The 17,068-nt window shown below is 44.3% G+C and overlaps 1 protein-coding gene and 3 non-coding genes across 4 annotated transcripts in view; 1 reads left to right on the top strand and 3 right to left on the bottom strand.

Moving 5' to 3' along the window:
• Window positions 1-17,068, bottom strand: part of LOC144698308 (uncharacterized) — a 319,027-nt gene that overhangs the window by 63,124 nt on the left and 238,835 nt on the right. The window lies entirely within an intron of this gene.
• On the bottom strand, window positions 10,851-10,923 carry trnat-cgu (transfer RNA threonine (anticodon CGU)). Its single transcript has one exon. It is a non-coding gene; the product is annotated as a tRNA-Thr (tRNA).
• On the top strand, window positions 12,606-12,677 carry trnae-cuc (transfer RNA glutamic acid (anticodon CUC)). Its single transcript has one exon. It is a non-coding gene; the product is annotated as a tRNA-Glu (tRNA).
• trnak-cuu (transfer RNA lysine (anticodon CUU)) lies at window positions 13,850-13,922 on the bottom strand. The gene has a single exon. It is a non-coding gene; the product is annotated as a tRNA-Lys (tRNA).

Raw genomic sequence — 17,068 nt, 5'->3', positions numbered from 1 at the left:
AACTCGAGATGGGACAAACTCAAAGGGTTAGTTCATTTGCACACACCCAATGGGTGGTGATCACAATGTAGCTACTTTGCATTCGTACAGTAAATGAGGGATGGAGAAAAGAAAGATTTGCAGGGCAGAGACTGCAGAGAAAAATGGTATTTTATGTGGGTTTCAGAGTCTGGAATCTAAGTCCAGTGAGGGATTCCTTCATGGAGGTCAGCAGGTTGAAAGCTGATGCTGTATAATTCACTTTTCTGGTGGAGTAGACTTCACGCGATGAGATAACTATGCAGAGATGAATCAGTCTTGTAGGCAAAGGCACAGATGTTCCAGCAGAAACAGTGTAGATGTGGCCAGGTATTCAGTCTGGGCAGAACAACTTTTCTGTTTGCTGCTTGTAGATGTTAAAATGGCAGACTGAGGTTTATCAGTGCAACAAGGCAATATTATTGGTTACACAAGCTGGAGGTCCATGTCCCATGACTCCCGCCAATTGATATTGTCTTTGACAAGGGATGTGTATCCCTTGCCTGGGTCGCCGAGATTGTTAAATGTATTAGTCATTAAGAATTGAAAGTAAGGTGCCGGGGCCCTTTTTCTCATCAGACAATTGGACTCCTGTTGGCCAGCCTGGGTCATGAAATGCAGATGGCCTTTGTACTGCTCTCTTTGATTTTGGCCTGTGCCGCCCACAGTGGTTCATGAATGTCTCTTCAGAGATAGCGAGTTCCAAAATTTCTCCGATAATGCCAGACAGCATCTTTTGTTCAGGGGTCACAGACAGCTTCAGGCATTTTAAAAGGTCTTTGTCCAGTTTTTAAAATCTTATAAATAAAACCATGACGATATGTATATCTATTTTCTAAAAAAAACCATATAGTGTGAGATCTCAGTCCCCTCACAGATGGAAACCCACTCTTCTGATGGCAAAGATATGTGGTTGGAGGCACACCTTGGGGTGAAATATTTCACCATGGTTGTTCACAGTCTGGTTCAGTCTCAGACAGTTGTCAGGGAGAGGGATGGAACCCATGGCTAGGGATTGGAGTTTGTAGTGGGGACTGAAGACAATGGCTTCAGTTTTCCCAATATTTAAATGGAGGAAATTTCTGTTCATCCAGTACTGGATGTCAGACAAGTCAGGACAGTGTGTGACTTGGAGGGGAACTTGGAGGTGATGATGTTCCCATATACCTGCTACCCTGGTCCTTCTAGGTGGTGGAGGTTGAGGGTTTAGGAGACTCTTTCTAGTTATAGACATATAAAATCCCTGTCATTCATTCCTTCTGCTCCCATCTCTCTCAGCCCCCCTGCTCACATAGAACCCTGAGTAGACCCAGACTGGATAGCAGGTTCCCTCCCCTGAAGGACATTAGTGAACCAGTTGGGTTTTTATGACAATCCAGCAGTTTTCATGGTCACTTTTTCCTCGTGCCGGCCCCACAAATTACCAGATTCATTCAGCTCAATTTCACAACCTGCCTTTGTGTTTTTGTGGGTTCTCTCTCACTCCCTTTTTTCTGTTTTTAATAAATTTCACAGGGGATTAGAAGACGAGCATTTGCAGTTTGGAAACTCAAAGCAAACATCAGCTCAGGACCTGACGGAGTCGGCCAGTTTATCTTAACCTGAATATCATCAGTTCGTGAACATGGAAGGAAAAAGCACCATTCACAGTGGGGAGAAACCGTACGCGTGTCCTGTGTGTGGACGAGGCTTCAGCCAATCATCTGGCCTGTCAGGACATAAGTGCAGTCACAACAGGGAGAAATCGTGGAAGTGTGCGGATTGTGGGAAGGGATTCTATTACCCATCAGAGCTGGAAACTCATCGACGCAGTCACACTGGGGAGAGGCCATTCACCTGCTCCCATTGTGGGAAGGGATTCACTCAGTTATCCAACCAGCTGATACACCAGCGAGTTCTCGCTAACGAGAAACCTTTTAAATGTCCAGACTGCAGGAAGTGCTATAACAGTTCCAGTGAACTGATGTACCATCAACGTGTTCACACAGAGAAGAGGCAATTCAGGTCCTCTCAGTGCGGGAGTGGGTTCAGGTGGTCATCTGACCTCACTAAACACCAGCGAATTCACACTGGGGAGAGAACGTTCACCTGCTCCGAGTGTGGGAAGGGATTCACTCAGTCATCCAGCCTGCTGACACACCAGCGAGTTCACATTGACGAGAGACCTTTTAAATGTCCAGACTGTGGGAAGGGCTATAAAAGTTCTGGGAACCTGATGTCCCATCAACGTGTTCACACTGACGAGAGACCATTAAGGTGCTCTCACTGTGAGACTGGGTTCAAGCATTCATCTGACCTCACTGTACACCAGCGCACTCACACTGGGGAGAGACCTTTTAAATGTCCAGACTGTGGGAAGGGCTGTAAAAGTTCCTGGAACCTGATGTCCCATCAACGTGTTCACACTGACGAGAGACCATTAAGGTGCTCTCACTGTGAGACTGGGTTCAAGCATTCATCTGACCTCACTAAACACCAGCACACTCACACTAGGGAGAGACCTGCTCCGTGTGTGGAAAGGGATTCACTCAGTCATCCACCCTGTTGAAACACCAGCGAGTTCACAATGACCAGAGACATTTTAATTGCCCAGAGTGTGGGGAGTGCTTTAAGAGTTCCCGGGAACTGTTTCACACCGACAAGACACCGTTTAGGTGCTCTCACTGCGGGACTGAGGTAATCATCTCAACTCACTGTTCAGTAGCGAATCCACACTGGGGAGAGACTATTCGCCTCATCTAAGTGTGGAAAGGATTCACTCAGTCATCCTACCTGCTAACACAGCAGTGAGTTCACAAGTAACTGCACTGATTGGATTTTACTCACTCCCAGGACTGAATGATTTTCATTGGGGTCTGTTTCTGCTGATGTTAATAAACTACAGCCCAGTTAGAGGGGTTAATATTGTGGATTAAATTGAAGTAAATTAGCTTTGTGTTAAACGCAAGTTGTGTCCAGCCTTTTTAATATCTTTCACACAATTTACACACAAATTAAAATCAGGGGTAGGCCACTCGCCCCTCAAACCTTCTCTGCCATTCAATAAGATCATGTTGATATGATTGTAACCTCGCGTCCACATTCTCAGCCAGCTCAGATAACCTTTCACCCCCTTGATTATCAAGAATAAATCTACCTCTGTCTTTAAAATATTCAGTGACTCTGCTTCCACTGCCTTTTGGGGAAGAGTCCCAAAGATTCACGACCATTTGAGAGAAAAAATTCTCCTCATCTCCGCCTTAAATGGGCGGCCCTGTCTTTTTAAACAGTGACCTCTCGTTCTAGATTCTCCCACAAGAGGAAACATCCTCTCCACATCCACCCTGACATGACCCCTCAGGATCTTATATGTTTCAATCAAGTCACCTCTTACTCTTCTAAACTCCAGCAGATACAAGCCTGACCTTTCCAACATTTCCTCATAAAACAACCCGACCTTTCCAGATATTAGTCCAGTGAACTTTCTCTGAACTGCATCTAATGCATTTACATCCTTCCTTAAATAAGGAGACCAATACTGTACACAGTACTCCCAATGTGATCTTACCAATGACATGTATAACTGAAGTATAGCCTCCCTACTTAGATTCAATTTCCCTTACAATAAAAATAACACTCTATTAGCTTTTCTAACCACTCGCTGCACCTGCACACTAACCTTTCGCAATTCCTGCTCTAGGACACACAGATCCTTTACACCTCAGAGCTCTGCAATCCCTGACCATTTAGATAAGAAGCTTCTTTTTTATTCTTCCTGCCAAAATGGACAATTTCACATTTTCCCACATTTTCTGCCATTTGCCAGATATTTACCCACTCACTTTACCCTATCTATATCCCTTTCTAGCCTCTTTATATCCTCTTCGCAACTTATTTTCCTACCTATATTTGAGTCATCAGCAAATTTAGTAATCATACCTTGGTCCCTTCAAACAAGATATTTATATAAATTGTAGAAACTTGAGGCCCCCGCACTGATCCCTGTGGCACACTACTTGTCACATCATGCCAACCAGAAAATGACCCATTTATGCCTATTCTGTTTCCTGTTAGCTCGCCGATCTTCTATCAACGCCAATATGCTGCCCACTACACCATGAACTTTTACTTTCTGCAATAATCTTTGATGTGGCACCTTATCAAATGCCTCCTGGAAATCTAAGTACAGCACATCCACAAGTTCCCCAGTATACACAGCACCTGATTTGCCTTTAACAAAACCATGTTGACTGCCAGAATACCTTGAATTTTTCTTAGTGTCTTGTTATAACACCATTCAGATTAGCGTCTAACATTTTCCCTACGACAGGTTTTAAACTAACTGGCCAGTAGTTTTCATTTATCTGTCTCCCTCCCTGAATAAAATAATTACATTTGTTATTTTCCAATCTCTTGGAGCCTTCACTGAATCTACAGAATCTTGAAAAATTAATACCCAGTCATCAACTATTTCACTAACCACTTCTTTAAAGACCCTAGGATCATGTCCGTCGGGATGTGGGGACTTGTGAGCCTGCAGCTCCAGCAATTTTCTCAGAACCTTTTCCCTGGTGATTGTAATTATCTTGAGTTCCTCCCTCCCTCCCATTTACCAATTTACAGCTATTTCTAGGATGTTACTTGAATCCTCTAAACTGAAAGGCACCCGGCTGGGATGTTAAACGGTGACGTCATGCAGCAGCACTTTGGGTCTTTGTTTTGAAGAAATGGAATTCGGCTGTTCTCATTAGGAAAGCTGGATACAGACTGATCAACAATGTCACCATCAAATGGCACAGCGCAATAAGAGGACCTTCACCCACTGATTCATTGTCATAAGCTTTTTTACAAAAAGTTTTCGAATTCGTCCTAGTTTCCAACTCTCTCTCCAGAACCCTGATTATCCCCCTCTGAAGCCAATGTGCATTTCCGTTTTTGAAAACTTTGAGTTAAGAAAAGCAATATTAAAAGATAATCAAGAGCTTCTGCAGTGTCCAGTCTGCTAAATTCTGCAGTTTTAACAAAGTTTCCTTGACCCAATGACATGAGGAATTGTACTGAGGATTCTTATACTGTTTCTGAACCAAATAAATGTACTTAATCTGTTGATTTTTGAATTAAATTTTTAAAGTTTTTTCTGATCAAGCATCTCATCATTTTTCTCAGTCGATACACAGATTCTAATTCCTCTTGTTGTACAACCTGTTCCAGAGGCTGCTATAGAAAAGAGGGAAGGATTTGCTACAGCTATACAAAGCCCTGGTTAGATCACTCCCAGAGGACTCTGTATAATTCTGGGAACGGCACCTTATAAAGGATCAATATTTGCCTTGAAAGTTTCAGAGGAGCCGCATTGATGAGGTTGGTGGGTTTTGGAAATTGGAAGTTGTACATCCGCAGTTTGTGGCACTATTTCACCTCACTGTTCACTTCATGTTCATGTCTAACACACTCGATGCTGTTATTGGCTGAACCAGTCTCCTATGTTTTCCCTAAACATGCTATTATTCGGCACTCCCGCTCCTGCCGCCCAGGTTTGGCCCTCATCAGGGAATGTTGTTTTCTTGTTGTTGTGTGAACTGTCACAATGAACTGATCCTGAAGTCTCTTTCCCCTGGGATCTACAAAACCCGTCACTTCTCTTTTTCTTTCATTCTCGCTCTTTCATTCCCAGTTTGAGCCGAATCTCCTTTCGGACACTTCAACAAATCCATTTGGGCAGACAAGTGGCAGCTGAAATTTAATGTCGGGAAGTGTTAAGTGATTGATTTTGGTTGGAAGGATGAGGAGAGACAACATCAAGTAAAGTGCCAAAGCAAAGTTCTGCAGATGCTGGAAACCTGAAATTAAAACAGAAAATGCTGGAAAAGCTCAGGAGGTCTGGCAGTATCTATGGAGAGAGAAACAGAGTTAATGTTTTGAGTCCAATATGACTCTTCTTCAAAGAAGCATTTTCTCTCTTCCTTTCTCCACAGATGCTGCCAGACCTGTAAAGATTTTCCAGCATTTCCTGTTTTCAAATGAAACGTACAATTCAAAAGGGGTTTCTCTGTTACACGGCGAGTGGTTAGGATCTGGAATGCACCACCTGAGAGAGTGGGGGAGGCAGATTCAATCACGGATTTCAAAAGAGAAATGGACAGAAAATGCAGATCTCCGGGAAAAAGGCAGGGGAGTGGGACCAGGTGAGTTAGTTTCCAGAAGAGTAAGAGATCTCCGTTTTCGGATAGAGGTGAGGATTCTTCTCTCTCTCTCCGAGCGCAATTAGTCTGTGGAATTATATTCCCCAGAAAGCAGTGGAGGCTGGGTCACTGAATTTATTCAAGGCAGAATTAAATTTTTGATAGACAAGGGGGTCAAGTGTTATGGGGGCGGACAGGAAAGTGGAGTTGAGATCACAACCAAATCAGCTGAGATATTATTGAATGGGGGAGCAGGCTCGAAGGGCTGAATAACCTACTCCTGCTCATAAGTCCGATGTTGCTTTGAACCAGGCCGAATGGCCTCTATCTATGGCGCAACCTTGGCTCTGATTGTATAACACTATGAGGGGCTCGAGGGGAAAATGGTCTATTCCTGCTCCTATTGCAGCCCATCTGTCTCTAATTTTAGTAAAGTAGCCACACCCACAGAACAACACACACACGCAAACACACAAACAAGCTGACTTTACAATACCCCACATTAATATGATGAAAAAAAAATAATGGTTTCCTGACAGATGGAAGTGTTGACTGTCACTCCGCAGACATATTCGCATTTCTTACAGCCTGCAATAGAAATGAATGGGTTTATTGAAGCAGATTAACATATTTATTCACCATCTCACAGAGTGACTGAGAATCACCTTAAAGCTGAGGGCACCAATATTAAAATATTGAATATTAAGTCCTGAAAAAAATCCCTGAAAATGGATTTCAATATTTGGAAGGAGGTGCAGCTAAGAAAAGGAAGATGTGAATGATGTTATTGATGATTGAGAGGAATGCATTGCAACTTTGGGCTTTTTGTAGGTCAATTGCCTTCCACACTTTGAAATTCAGAACAAGCTGAGGCTCCAGTTGGAAAACAACATTTTTATCTTTGTTATTTGCCGTATGACACTTGCCACTTGCATTCCCAGCTAGTTCAGGTGGTAGAGTCTGTGACCCTTGCTTTCAGGGCAGTGAGTTCAAACCCCACGCTGGGCTCCATTGATTTTTAAACTTTGCTGCTTCGATGGGTGATCCCCAGCTCTCCATTCCTCTGGCAGTGTCACTGCTCAAACTGAGTCTTTCTCCATCTCGCTCTGTTAATATCACAGCCGCTGGTTTCTGACTGAAACTGCCCTCCCCTTCAGCGTGGGAGACAAGTTTGTAGGTGCGGCCTAATTTACAATGAATGATGACATTTTAATAGTGGCAAGTTCCACTCAAGCCCCTGCACCAACAAAACAGCGCAGCCGCAGTGGGACAGATTTTTCTTCCTGTTGTTCAAACTGGCACACATATCCCTCCTGATCAATCAGTTGGAAACGCTCTTTGAAAGCAGCACACAGGGCCGAATAGCCTCTTTCTGTGCTGTAACTTTCTATAATTGATTCATTTCCATCCCCACTGCTGCTGCCTTCACAGTCATTCTATCATCTTACAACCCATTCCAGCAAAATCTACCTTCTTCCCTTGTGTTCAGCACCTTTGACGTCATGGGACTGAGTAAATTCAGTGAGAAGTTTCCTTGTCATTTAACACGGGATTTGGAACCAGATCTGGGAGATGTTTGTGTCGGTATCAACGGTAAAATCCGCCCCATTACCATCCATATTTTGCCTTGTACCAACCAACATGTTTATCGTTACCGCTTTGCCGCCTCCTACCGTCCTTCTCCTTCCGCCTCAGTGTTTGTTCCCGACCTAATGTACACATGACGCTTCCAGCTCTGAGGCGAAACTACAATTCTCACTCCTTGCAGATTCTGGCAGAGAAGTTTTCGATCAGGAAGTCATTGATGTTTGTTTTTACACGAGTAATAACTTTTCATTTCCCGAATTGCTGGTCGCGGTTGTGAGAGAGCAGAGTCCAAACGATTGGACAACCATGGAGCTGCTTCCGAGCATTTTAACCTGGATTACCCATGATACCCTTGCCTTTTATTTTCATTTCAGGCCTTTATCACCAGAGGTAAGTTTCTTCTACAAAATGGCAGCTTGAGACAAGCGTCTTTTTCAGCCAATGAAAACAACGGTTGCTGTGAGCTGCAACATGAAACCGACAGAGAAATAGCCCCACAAGCTGCTCATGTGTAACTTTCAATTCGGCTGGCGTGCTGCTTTCAAACAGCAGTTGCGATTGGTTGATCAGGAGCGATCTCTGTGCCAGTGTCAACAGTGGGCAGTAAAATCTGTCCCATTAACTCCCAAACTTTGTCTTACACCAATATCTCTTTGATCCGTGCTGTCCAACGTATCACAGCCCTTCTCTCCTGCTTTCACACTCTCACTCTACCTCTGTGTTTGTCCTCGGTCTGTTCCACGTGTGACATTTCCAGCTCTGATGTGAAACTTCTCCTCTCACTCCACTGATTCTGGTAGAGCCGTTCTGTGTTTTCTGTGTTCAATCAATAAGTAAATCACGTTCGTTCGAACAATTTCACAAAACCGTCATTCTCTGACTGGAAACGAAAGTCGGCCACAGCAGTAAAACCACCGAATTCCTAACCACGAGACCATCAGTGAAACTGTCAACAACCCTAGCGGCTACTTTGGCCTATTTTTCCATTCCAGACCATTTTCACCAGACACAAGTTTCTCCGACAAAGGGGCGCGTTTAGGTAAAACACAAACAGCTTCTTCAGCCAATGACAACAATGATGTCATTGTAAGTTGACTGGCCGGTAAGTGCTTTGTGTAAGGCAAGTAACATTGTAAGTAACATTAGCAGGACAGGTGTAACTGCAGCGATGGAATGTAGGCCCTTTTGGACACCAAGGTGATCCAGGACAAACACGTCTGCAGAAAGTGTAACCAGCTAGAGGAATTCCGGATCAGGATTATTGATCTAGAAGCCAACCTGCAGGCACTGCGCAACATAAGGGATGGGGGAAAATACATGGGCTCTTCGTTCCAAATGTCAGTCATGCCTTTAAAGGTTGAGTCATCTATTGTGGTTAGTGGTGAGGGCCAGGAGGATGTGACTGTCAGTGAGGCAGGTAAAGGGACCGAGCAGACAGTAGTGGAGGAGCCTCAGACGTTGCAATTGTCAAACAGGTTTGAGGTGCTCACAACCTGTTTGGGTGAAAAGGAAACATGCAAGGTGGAGGAGCAAACTAGCCATGGCACCATGGTACAGGGAGCTGTTCAACTGTGGGGAGCAAACAGGAATGTAGGGGCAGTAAGGGGCCGTATGGTGAGGGGTATTGACACTCTTCTCTGCAATGAAGAGCGAGAGTCCAGACGGCTGAGTTGCATGCCTGGTGCCAGAGTTTGGGACATTTGCTCAGGGATGGAGAGGAACTTGCATTGGGAGGGGTTGGATCCAGCTATGATGGTACATGTAGTTACTAATGACATAGACAGGACAAGGAAAGAAATTCTGCATAGTAAGTATGAAGAGATAGGCACCAAATTAAGAAGCAGAGCCTCAAAGGTAATACTCTCGAGAAAGAGAGAAGGAAATGGAGACAAATCCATCAGCTCTTTTTTAAATAATGCGGACATAGACACGATGGGTGGAAGGTCCTCTTACTGAGCAGTGCCATTTGATGTTGACATTGTTGATCAGTCTGTCTCCAGCATTCCTAATGAGAACAGCCGAATTCCATTTCTTCAAAACAAAGACCCAAAGTGCTGCTGCGTGACGTCACCGTTTAACATTCCAGACAGCTCCATTGGGATCTTTACAGCGCAGGGTTTGTGCAAGGCAGTGGGGATCACGGTCACCTCATACACGAATGGTTCTCTGTTTGAAACCAGGAAGTAGCATTATCAAAATACAGAGTGGGGTTAAGTTGCATCGTTGCTGTTTTTTTGTGAAATCGTCAATGACTGTATTATCTCAAAACCATGTGACATTTATACTTCCCAGGTTTTGAACGATATTCTGAAAAATGCACTGTCCTTAAGGATTGGAGAAGGATGGGGGCCGAATTGCAATAAGATAGTTCGCACATGTTTGAGGTGTTGAATGAGCTGCTGATGTGCTGTGTTATCTGATGATTCTAACATTAGATCAATTTCTCTGCCGCATGGCTGAGGTTTTCAGCCGAATTATACTTCCACAAAGCAAGGTTCAGAAGTGCACTAAGACTGCACGGTTTGACATTCTCGGTCGTTTGCAAAGAGCTGCGCTTGTTTTTGATGTGTTGTGGTTATCACATTTGCTTTAGACACCGAGGATTCCGTGATTCGAAAATCACTGCAGAACAGCAGAACTGGCAACATTTGTGGAATTTTTTCTTGCTGGCATTGACAACCTGGGTCTGTGTGGCAATGAATTTTGATGAGATGGGAGGAGGGGGAGGGGGGAGGGAAAACATTGAATGCTTCGTCTTTGAGTGCTTTTGAACCACCAAGCTTTTAGTTAACAGCCGAATGCACTGACCAATGGTACTACACAGACTGATGCAACTTCTGTGTTCCTTGTACAAAAAGTCTCTTTGAACACCAGAACATAACTTTCTCAGCTTTTGAAAAATGCGCTGCCTTGTTGGTTTTTCAAAAGATTATTTTTAAGACCAAGCGTGTAACTTCAGACTTGCCACATTTCCTGCTGTCTTGCATCCAATCACCTGACCCATCTAACTTTGCAGCCTCTCATTGTCCAGCCCATCGCCCACTTTTCCACAGAACTTGGTTTCATCAACTAAACCTTAACCACAGGCTCCAGCGAGAGTTGAACTCGCGACCCCTGGTTTACGAGACCAGTGCTCTAACCACTGAGCTATGGGGCTAACTGTCAACTACAATGCCCGGAAAGTTAACCATAATCAGTGGACGAGGACTAGGGTAAAGTTCCAAACGAATGACATTTGAACGGCCTGGAAACATCTGAGAGGGAGAACAGGAAGTTAAAAGATGCGACATGAAAGCGGCAGAATTTGACATGTGTCAGTTTCTTTCAGTGATGAATTTCTGCCGCTTGTCGCCAGTTTCACAGGAGCCGCAGGGATGAGGTTGGCGGCACCTGGTTAAAATGAGGAATAATGGGAACTGTAGTCAGCAGGATTCAAACCTACAGGGGGAAAACCCAATGGATTTCAAATCCATCACCTTAAACATTGAGGTATGAGTAACAGCTGCTCCAGAGCTCAAATGTGTTCCTATCAAATCAGAGATGGCGACAAAATAAGTCATTCGGCCCATCGTGTCTGTGCTGGCTCTCTGGAAGAGCAACTCAATCAATTCCACACACCCGCCTTTCCCCCACAACAACTTATATTGGGATCTTTACAGCGCAGGGTTTATAGAGGCGAGTGGGGGTCATATTCGCTTCACATATGATGGAGCTGCGGTGTTAAACCTGGCAAGAGCATTATCCAGGCTTGTTTATTTGAGTGAGTGAAAGTTCGATAATTTCCGTTTGTTGTAAATATGAACACGAGGGTTGGAATCCTGCTGACTAAAGTTTTCACCATTTGTGATTTTAACCAAATTAATTATCAGTTAATTAGAAGGAAACCCATCCAAATAGGTCCGTATTTTCTGATTCCCATTCATTTGTCAACATTCAGGGAATTTGCTTTCGGAAATGGAACAAACACAGCCAAGTTCGTGACATCCTTGCTTTCTGGGTGTGTGTCTCTCCTTAGGCCTCTGTCACTCTCGGTGTATATCTTTCTGTGTCTGTTCCTCTGTGATTGTCAATGAGGTTCAGTTCCCTGAGGGGGTGAAAACGTTTTTAACGTCACAAACTTGATTCACATTAGTTCAGGTTAAAATGTCGGTGAGAAAAGTATCAGCGTGAAAGATAAAACAGGAGACTGGCCCTTTCTATATTTATCCTACAACAACAACAACTTGTATATATAAAGCGCCTTTAACCTAATGAAACGTCACAACGCGTTCCCCAGGAGCATTATATAACAAAGTGTGACACTGAGCCACATATTTGGTCAGATGACTAAAAGCTCGGTCAAAGGGGGAGGCTTTAAGAATTGTCTAAAAGGAGGAAAGTATCGATATCATGTTCCAGCTAACAGCAATGGTTCTTCTCATTGGTGAAGAAGTCACTTGTGTTCAACCTAAACAGACCATTTGGTCGGAGAAAGTTGTCTCTGGTGAAGGAGATCGGGAATAAAAAAAAAGTCAAAAGTTGCCTCCATAATCCAAATCTCAAGCTTTATTGGTAGTTTCCCTGATGTCCAGTGACTCGAGATTGGCGCTTCCATTGGACCAACAGCGAATAGGGTGGAGGGTTTTGGAAATTGTAAGTTGCACATGAGTAGCTTGTGGGACTATTTCACCTCACTGTCAATATCATGTTCCAGCTCACAGCAATTGTTGTTTTCATTGGCTGAAGAAGTCATTTATCTTGAACCTAAACAAGCAGTTTTGTGGTGAAAGAGATCTGAACTCAAAAACAATAGGCAAAAGCAGCGTAGATAAGCCGAATCGAAAAAAAGCTGGTGCAACTTCCTTGGTGGTCTAGTGGCTAGGATTCGGCGCTCTCACCGCCGCGGCCCGGGTTCGATTCCCGGTCAGGGAATGTCAATTTATTGAATTTGTCGAAACGAGTGTCGATCACTCATTGATTGGAAACGTTTAAAAACTCCACCAGAATCAGAGGAGTGAGAGTTTAAGTTTTGCCTCAGAGCCGGAAAACATCACACTCGTGAGTGGCAGTGAAGGAAGAGGAGAGGAGAAGGGCTGTTTGCAAAGCACTGACTATAGAAATGTTGGTGTGAGGCAAAATATGGGTGGGAGAAGTATGAATTTTGCTGCCTCCTGTTTACACTGGCACAAATATCACTCCTGATGGATCATCCAATCACTACCGCTCTTTAAAACCAGCACGCCCGGCCGAATGGCCACTTTCTGCGCTGTAACTTTCTATAATTTTATGTTTCCCAACAGCACGGGTCATTCTGCCATTTTATAACCACTCGAGCGAGATGTACTTTCTTACCTTGTATTCGGCTCTTTTGAAACCAAAACACGGAGCAAATTCAGCGAGTTTTCTTGTCATTTCCAGCACGAGATTTGTCACGAGACTAATTGAGCGACACATTAATGGTGCCAATCCTTCCCTGGAGCTCACCACGTCCAAAGAGCAATGTTATCATCAGCCTGTTATGTATCTTCTTGCATCACATCTGCTGAACAATATAAGCTTATCACAGCTCTGCTTTCTTCACATTGAAACCCAGTGTGAAAATCAGATTCAAAGCTGAACAACTGGGAGGAGAGTGACTGTGGATAATCGGCACTGGGCACATTCCTGTAATCAGTATCTGGGAGAACCAGGAAGATGAGATCCAGGTGTCTCTTTACCCACGAGTTTTACCCATTCCCACCAACTGGCTGTGTCTGCATCGAGCAGCTAATTGACCTGGGAGCTGGACGGGCAGAGGGAGCTGGAGGCGAGGCAGGGACAGGAGCAGAATGAGATGCGACAATAAAAGTGCTTTGAATTTGACGTGTGTCGGTTGCTTTCAGTGATGAATTTCTGCCTTGTAAGTTTCACAGGAGCCGCAGTGATTAGTTGGTGTTTTTTCAAGCAACAAGATTTAAAAGTAAAAAGATAAAAGCAAATTACTGCGAATGATGGAAATCTGCAACAAACACAGAAACTGCTGGAAAAAATCAGCAGCTGGAGGGAGAAACAGATCAATGTTTCCAGACCGTACGACTCTTAATCAGATTTTTAAAATATTACAGCACCCAACGTGGGGCTCGAACCCACGACCCTAAGATCAAGAGTCTTATGCTCTACCGACTGAGCTTGCCAGGGACATGTAAACACTGTTTTGTATCCCAACATACATGGATAAACCTGTTGCTTTCCAACTGATACCTCAGCTTGGTCGGAATTTTAAAGTTTGGAATGGAATCGGCCTACAAAAGCCCCAAGGCTGCCATGCATTCCTCTCAATCATCAATAACATCATTCACATCTTACACTTCTTAGCTGCACCTCCTTCCAAATACTGTGATCCATTTTCCTCAGGATTTTCTCCTGCATTTAATATTTACCTCCTTTCTGCCCTCATTTTGAAATCAGGTTCACTTCATTATCCAACACAAATTGAATTGCAAACCTGGCGGACAAACAATGGAGAACAAGTCACTCGGTAACACAAATCCCATGGTGCTCATTTTCAGATTCACAACAGTCAGCTTTTCAATAAAATGAAGGAATTTTACAGTGAAAGGAATTAGAACGTTTGGGTGACTTTTATTTGTGACTCACTCACTCGGGTATTCTGTAAATGCTGCTAGGAGGTTTAGTGACCGGGATATATTGTACCTGCGCTTTCCTGAGCCTGTGCTCGGTGTATTGGGAGGTTTGGCCCGGGTTGGAGTATCTCGCGTCCCAGGGATGGGCAGTAACCCGCTGATTGAAGCTGCAGTCGCCGCTTTCTGCTGGCAGCGGGTGATTGGAGAGTGCGGGGCCGGAATATTGCTGCTTTTTTGCTTTTCCCTGTCTCACTCACTGTGGAGCTGAGGAAGAGAGAATAATTGATGGGTTCGTGTGATTGCAACAATTTCATGGATTTCTGATGGGTTAGATGAAGGTACAGAGTGGGTCCAAATCTTTTCTCATTGTATTTGACAGAAAACGTAATTTTAAAAAGAAGCTGTTTTTGTGGGAGCTCACTGGACAACAAAAGACCTGCCACCGTTTGGGGAAGATATCTTGTAGCCCAAGTACCCAATGACAATCCAGAACTGTGTGGCAATGATTGGTGATGTGGGGGAGAAACGGTAAAAACCTTCACCCTCTGGGTGGTTTTGAATCACCAACTTTTCAGTTAACAGGCAAACACGCTGACCAATTGCGCCACAGACACTTACACAAACCTAACTGATAACGTATCCTAACCAGGGTGTCAGTGAGTCCAATCTTCAGATTGCCACTACCGAGAAAGCTATCCCGCTCTATCAGTTTTACTCTTCAAAAATAAAGAGTGAGACGTTCATTGTGGACACATGGTAACAGTTTGATCCCACCCACTTTAGACACATCCATGTCACCAGGAACCAGCTCTCCTACAACCGGTGCCATTTCCCTTCGAGCCTTTCATTGTCTTGTCTGTTACCAAGTATTCTGATTGTCCCAAAGCCAATATTAGGTTTGAATTCCTGCTGTGCAGTAACGAGAATCCTTTCACTGTCGCAGATCAGTTAATTTCATTGATAACATCAGAGTCAATGTTCCAGCGTCTTAAAGAAGGGAAAGATGCCTTGACTTTCTCTGGTTCACCCTTCATTCGCATTGGATTCTATTCCTCAAAGGGGATTTTCTTTTCCTTCTTGAGCTCCCTGACCACATCTGGCAACATCTTTGGATTGAGAGGCTTAATTAACATTTCAGATGCGGTGCAGTTCTAATGAAAGGCTACTGACCTGAAATGAAAACGATGTCTCTCTCTCCACAGACGCTACCAGATCTGCTGAGAATTCCTGCATTTTCTGTTTTTATTTCAGATAACCAGCATCTGCAGTGCTTTGCTTTTCTTTTCCTGATTAGTGAAACATATAAGACCCTGAGCAGTACTTGACAGGGCGGATTTGGAGAGGATGTTACCTCTTGTGGGAGAATCTAGAACTCGGGATCGCTGTTTAAAAATAAGGGGTCACCCATTTAAAACGGAGATGAGGCGATTTTATTTCTCTTAGTTGGTCGTGAAACTTATGAACTCTCTTCCTGAAAAGGCTGCGGAAGCAGAGTCGTTAAATATTTTTAAGGCAGAGGTGGATATATTCTTGGCAAGCAAGGGTGTGACAGGTTATCGGAGATCGGCGGGGTGCAGATTTCAGGTGACTATCAGATCAGCCATGATCTTAATAAATGGCGGAGTAGGCTTGAGGGGCCGAATGGCCTACTCCTGCTCCTTTTTCTTATGTAGTGCTAAGAATGTGGAACCCATTACCAGTAGATTTCAAGATCATGTCTGAGCTGAAAATGTGTAGGTAAATTCACACTGTAAACAGATTGTTCGCCAACTGGAATTGGAAAGGGATTCACTCTCATCCCATTTACTGACACAGCAACACAGTCTTGCTGGTGGGAGACCATTCAGATACTTCACGTGTGCAAAGGGCTTTATTCAGTTTTCCCACAAGTTAACACTCCAGCTTTAAAAGTTCAAAGGATTTGATCCACAGTCAGAGAATTGATACTAACATGACACGGTTGAAATGTTCCACGTATAGGGGGAAAAGTCAGGAGCTCACCCCATCTGCTGAGACTACACTGAGTTCAGATCTAACTGTAGGATCATTACATCCAGGAGAGAATTGTGGTTGAGCCCTGAGCAATTTGGCCGCTGCATCAAGTGATTCAACAATTTTATGTCTTGCCCCTATGTCACCCATCGTATTCTGATTACAGGACATAGGTTTCTGTTCTACAGTATGATTTTTCAATGGCGGAGCGGAGACCCAGGTTTCACTGCGAGAAAGAATATGCCCTCTCCCCACTCCAGCAGCTTCTTGCGCGTGCGCATTGCTGCGTGTGGTGGGGCATGCGCATTTCGTCTGTTTCATGAGCATGCGTAGTGCTGGTTTGTGACTGAAGCTGCTCAGAGCGGGTGAGATAATGTCGAGTGGAGCAAACTAACAGATTTAGTGGGTGTGTGAGGAGGAATGGAGCCAGCGGAGTGGGAAGGGAGGCTTCATAAAGACACAGTTCAGGCTGCAGACTCAAATAACAAGGTACCGGTCTTGGGTTTGCCGAGAACGGACCGAAAAAGTCTGGATTTCTCCCTTCGCCAGGCCCGGGGTACCGGCCGCCATCTTTATAGGGGGCAATGTGCAGAAGGGCGCATGCGCGGTAATCCTGGTCCAGATAGCAGGAGGAGAGAATGTTGTGCATTTCTATCCTGGACTGACGGATGGATTTTGGAAACTCCTTTCCCAGGGGGTTAGAAAGGG

The sequence above is a fragment of the Cetorhinus maximus genome, chromosome 23 (assembly GCF_964194155.1).
Source record: "Cetorhinus maximus chromosome 23, sCetMax3.hap1.1, whole genome shotgun sequence".
Taxonomy (NCBI): Eukaryota; Metazoa; Chordata; class Chondrichthyes; order Lamniformes; family Cetorhinidae; genus Cetorhinus; species Cetorhinus maximus.
The sequence above is the reverse complement of the archived record's forward strand: the minus strand, read 5'-3'. Positions and strand labels throughout refer to the sequence as shown.